Source organism: Miscanthus floridulus, chromosome 2 (genome assembly GCF_019320115.1).
Source record: "Miscanthus floridulus cultivar M001 chromosome 2, ASM1932011v1, whole genome shotgun sequence".
Taxonomy (NCBI): domain Eukaryota; kingdom Viridiplantae; phylum Streptophyta; class Magnoliopsida; order Poales; family Poaceae; genus Miscanthus; species Miscanthus floridulus.
This window is the reverse complement of record NC_089581.1, coordinates 113,637,486-113,643,485: the sequence shown is the minus strand read 5'-3', so window position 1 is coordinate 113,643,485 and position 6,000 is coordinate 113,637,486.

The window sequence follows — 6,000 nt, the reverse complement described above, 5'->3', positions numbered from 1 at the left end:
CAGTAAAGCTTATGCCATATTTCGAGGGGGAGAATATTAAGATTAATTAAGAAAAATACTCTTTATTAAGATTGAGATAAAGATTAATTAAGAAAAATACTCTTCATTAAGATTGAGATAAAGATTAATTAAGAAAAATACTCTTCATTAAGAGTGAGATAAAGATTAATTAAAAAAGATACTCTTCATTAAGAGTGAGATAAAGATTACTTAAGAAAGATACTCTTCATTAAGAGTGAGATAAAGATTAATTAAGATGTATGCGATCATCAGAGGAGTACAACGATCACAACAACGATACCCCTAAGCATAGAAATAGCTAAATTACTAGACCTTTTAAAGTTTCGATAGAAAAATAGCATAGTTAGCCTCAAAGATGTTAAGGTGGTGCTTAAAGCGCCATATGAGGCATTAATAGATTAAACCCAAAATAAGATATTTGAAGATACACCATCTTTAGAAAAGATGGGATGATCTAAGGGAGCATGGTATGTAGAGACCTAAGACTTGAAGAGAAGAGGGACTGCGTGCCCACTCCTATGACTCAGGAGCAACAAGTTTCTCAATACCTGTTGATGTTGTATGACTAATACAACACCTATTGTTAGCTCTTCGAAGAAGATGAATAATGTAAACAAGGATCTTATAATACAGGAGCCTGTAGAATCAATTGCCTCTTGACAATGAAGAGCAACAACAACCCCATATGAAAGTGCCAGTAGCTAAAGCCTTAGAAGGTCTCAAAGAATTAGTAAACCAGTTTTTCTGATGACTATGAAGTCTATGTTTGTAAAGAAATTCAAATAGAGGGTGATCCCACCTCATTTAAAGAAGCCATGAGAAACGTTTACTCATTTAAATGGCAAGAAGCTATGGAAGTTGAAATGAATTTGATGAATACCAACGATGTTTGGGACTTAGAAAAAATTTCTAATGGAGCCAAAATAGTAGGTTGTAAAAGGGTCTACAACACAAAATGTGACTCCAAAGGGAATGTAGAAAGATATAAAGCATGACTTGTAGCAAAAGGCTTTACGCAAAGAGGATGAATAGATAACAATGAGAGTTTTCTCTTCAGTCTTATGCAAGGATTCTTTTAGAATCATAATGATGTTAATGGCATATTATGATTTAGAGTTACATCAGATGAATGTAAAGACGGTATTCCTCAACGGGAATTTATATGAAAATAAAGTATAAGTGAATGTTTTAGTCGGATGAATAGATAACAATGAGAGTTTTCTCTCCAGTCTTATGCAAGGATTCTTTCAGAATCATATTGGTGTTAATGGCACATTATGATTTAGAGTTACATCAGATGGATGTAAAGACGGTTGTAACACCCCGGTGTTATGATCCTTTTTAGTGCTGCGATTTAGGCCTCAGTAAAGTTTTCGAAACGAGTTTCTCGGATTTTTGATTTAAAACATATTCGACGCGATACGCGAATCTAGTGTGACTTAGTTCGCGGACTCAAGTAAACGCTCAAGTTGAATCACGCCGGGCGTAGAAATAATTAGGAATGTCGAACGGCAATTCGAGCCAACCGATAGCAAACGGTTCGTTCTATTAGATTAAGCATGAAAAGCAGCGTTTATAAATGGAATAAAACCCATTCATAAAAATAGAACGATATACATATATATATATAGCTTTTTGAAGCAATTTAAATGCGAGTTTGCGGAAATTTTGCTGTGCCTAGACGTTAAAATTTGTGTAAAATAGTAAACCATTATATATATATATACATGTTACGGCAGTAACTCTTAATCAATGAACATGTAACGGTGTAGTTGATCTGCTCCTCTGCAACCTTGTCTACACATGTCTAATCTTGGTCTTGTCCGAAATTGTAATGGGAGCAGCAGCAATCAATGCACTTTTCAGCAAGCGAGCCAGGCCAAGTCTTCACGCTATTTTCCTTCAATTCTCTATTGCTGCTGCGTGCCTGCGTGCCTTGTCACAAGTCTGTCACTGTCGCCTGTCGTCTTGTCCTTTTTTCCCCGGCAGCCCACGCGCAACCGGACCACGTGTTCGTCTGCACTGCCTTGCCCTTGTTTTTCTTTCGCGCTACTACCGACGCTGCTTCTTTTATTTCTTTCCCTTGGCTTCTTGAATACGCCTGCCTGCTGTCTCCTGCCGTCCTTCTCTGTTTCCCCTTTTCTTCTACCTGGCCAGCAACCGGAGCATCACCTACCGAGCTTGTCGTCATTGTTCGTTGCTGCACTTTCCTCCCTGCTTTTACTCGCTCCTCCGCGCGGCTGAGGTTACTTCCACCGTCGGTCATGCACCCTTTCCCTTTTTCCCCTGCTGACCACGCACATGCGCCAGCCATGGCCAGCCACCCACGCCGCGCCCACGCTGGAGCCGCGGTCCAGCTACAACTTCCTCCCTCCTTGGTTCCAGCCACGTCTTGGTCCCGCGCTGGACCCGCTGTTCCTCCGGCGCCCGCCATTTCTTCTTCCTCGCGCGCGCGTGCACGCTATGCCGCGCCGTCACCGCCCGGGCCACAGAGCTCCGCCGTTGTCTGCGCCTGGCTTCCCTTGCTGCCGTGCGCCCTGCACTCCGTCTTGGCCGTGCCCTTGCTGCCTCTGCGCGCGCGAGCCCACGGCCGTTCCAAACCGCCACATCCTCCATGCGCCACTGCGCCGAGCCGGCCTCCCCGCTGTGCTGCCCTGCCGTCGCAGCTCAGCGGCGCCACCGCGCCTACAGTCGCCATGCCCGGAGCTTCGCCGTTCCGTGCCCCTCCCTGTGACCTGCTGCTGCCGCCCGCGCCCGCTGTGGCCGAGCAGCGCCGCAACGGCCATCCCTCCGCTCGGTGCCCTGCATGCCCGCAGCCGCCCATGCCGGAGTTCCCCCGGTCCACGCTGGACCGCCAGCCACTCCAACCGGCCGCCTGGCGCACGGAACCACCCTGCCAGCACTGCAGCGCCACCGCCTTCCCCGTGCGTGTGCCCCTCAGCCGCGTGCGAGCACGCCGTGGCCGGTCGGTGCTCCTCCCCTGTCGATGCTCTATTCTGAGATTGAAGAAGCAAGGTGAGGAGGGTATATATCCAAGCAAAAGAATTATACGGGGTCCTTTTTGCTAAATACGCGACTCATATAAACAGTACTGTGGACCTAGGACTGAATAGGGAGAAGCATAGGGGTCGTTTCGCTAATTGCTGCGCCATCAGTCCGCCTGGGCCGGCCGGTGGCCACCGACCGCGCCTGGCCCGTTGGCCTGCCGCCTGGGCCGGCCTCATGCAGCCTGGCTGGGCCGCTGCGGGTGCTTGGCCGGCCTGCTGCCGCGCCTTGGGCCACCGCACCGTGGGCCACTTGGCCGGTCTGCTGCCGCGCTGCTGGCCTAGCTGCACGGCTGGGCCGTTTCCACCGCACCCTGCCTGGGCCTCGTGGTCGCCCGTGTGGGCCGCGCCGGCCGTGGTTGGCCCAGGTGCCTGTCTTTTTATAGTTTTTGTTTAAATGGCTGGAACTTGTAAAATCAATAGCAAATTGTGTAGTTGTCCATAAATTACGAAACCAGTTTGGTTGAGTTCCTAAAATCATGACCTACCTGCTAGTGTAATTTATTCACATAGTGGGATAATAATCTTAGGAGCTATATAATTAATTTGGGATACCTAATATTGTGAAAAGGTAAACTTGTAGGAATTGTTATGGTCAATGGGTAATAGTATTAGGTCTGAAATCTTTACAGTAGATTCCTAGCAATATTAGCTGCTCACCATAATTTGTAGCTCTAGAATAATTAGTTGCTAGATAAATAATAATGTCCTATTGCGAATAAAGAAACACCTTGGTTTGTATAACTAAAAACAGTTGTTGGGAAATAACGTCTTGTTCGATGACATGGGTATGTAGCCTAAGTACAGTCATCGTTAGATCTAGCTCGTTAACTTGAGCGGCGTAAAGCGTATTTATACGAGTCACGATTTCAGTTGATTAATTACATCTTTGCATTTCATCGCATGCATAGCATATAGGTACGTCGGTGGATCACGGAGTCATCGGGAGTTGCTGGAGGGATGGTGCTTTGGAGATCATGTCGCCATGATGGAAAGCTAACTTCTGATTATATTTTCCCAGGCAAGCCCCGGTGCATAACCCCTACCTTCTGCAGTTTAAATTATATTTGTGCATTAAGTTTAAGGAGTTGAATGAAACCCACTTGCATATATATCTTTATCCTATGAGTCTTACTAGTATGACAGGATCGTGTAGATTGCTATGCTATAGGACTCCGGTAGAAGTCGAGTGATTGCCTATCACTCACGAGATATAGGAAATATGTTACTATATGATTATCACTTGCAATATAAAAATTGGTGGAAAGGAAAATGGTGACCGGGCAGGGATGTGGTTTGAGTATTGGTGGGTGTAAGAAGTTGTGTCGCCGCGGAGGCGGGTCATAGCTTGGTTACACCGTGTTTCCCTGTCTGGTCGGTTAAGGACCGATCGTTGCATATGACTCTAGGCAGGTCACAGACTTATTATCTCGAGCACATACTTGTGTATGGGCGCTTGGAAGACTTGTTGCTCTCTTGTCGCGGATCCGACTCTTTCCGGACCGACTGTTAGGGTTTTATTTTGGTGGAGGAGGTCCTTGCACCGCGCTGAGTCTGGGACTTAGGGGCGGGGGCTTGGAGTCCTAGTTTGGACGGGGACCTGGACACCCGGGACAGGAGAGTGATGGGTTGGTCCTGCTTGTGCCTGGGGTACAAGCGGGGCGTGTGTTTTCGGGGTACCCAGCTGGGGGCATTGATTCACGAATCGCCGGGCTATCCGGTACGGCTTGTCTGCGGTTTAGCATCGTAGTAAGAACTGAAGATGAAAGGTGGAAGATGGAAAAGGAAATCTAATTTGCTTATCACTTGCTTGAAAGTAGCACAGGTGCTTACATAGAATGGTTAGTTAATGAACCAATGCGGCTTTTAATAAAAATTGAATATAAGGACGCACGTTTAGTAATGCTTCCTGCAAATGCAATGAACCCACAAGCCAAATAGCTTTGCATATCTTTGGAGTCTTTTCTTTTCTCCTATCGGGTAAGTCTTGCTGAGTACAATTGAGTACTCAGGGTTTTATTCCCCCTGTTGTAGGTGACAGGTGGATGCTAGAGCTGACCTTTGTGTGTGGATTCCTCCTGGTGGGCTCAGTGAGGATTTCCTTTACGTTGAGATCGTAGTTGTTATTTATAACTCTCACCAAATGCTTTTATAAATGGAAGTTTACTAATCTGTTGTCGTAGTTTATATATCAAAACTTCATCATGTCATTAATAGAGGTTTATTTCCGCTGTAACTCTGATCACATGTTCATATTCCGCTGTTCAATTAAATTGTTTACAACTCTGATAATATGATTTCATTCTGCTGTTATATTAATAGATATTACACTCTGACATTGTATTAAAAGTGATGTAAGAAATGGTTACGAATGATGTAAGCTTTATTCTCTCATTTGTGATTCTGGTGGTAAAAATGTGGATTTTTGGGTTCTCCCCTGGGGTGTGTCCGACGGAATCGAGTAATTTAGTATTCTCCTTTGAGTGCTTAGTGTCTAATGGAAGACAAGCACTTCTGTGAGGTATTAGATTAGGCGGTTCTGCCACAACGGTATTCCTCAACGGGGATTTATATGAAAATGTTTACATGGCATAACCCAAAAGGTTTTGTCATGGAAGAAAAGAACATATCGGATGCCACTTGTAGAGATCCATTTATGGGTTAAAAATAAGTCTCTAGATAGTAGTATTTGAAGTTGATGAAAAAATGAGAAAGGTTGGGTTTTTTAAACAAAATGAGAAGGACAATAGCGTTTATGCGAAGTTCAAGAATGGAAAATTCATTTTCCAGATCCTGTGAATAGATGACATTCTACTCACTAGTAGTGATGTTAATCTGTCATTGGTGAAGAAGTTTTGTCCTCAAGTTTCAATGTGAATGGTCTTGGTGAAGCGTCATCGGTTTTAGGAATCGAAATTCACCGAAATAGAAGAAA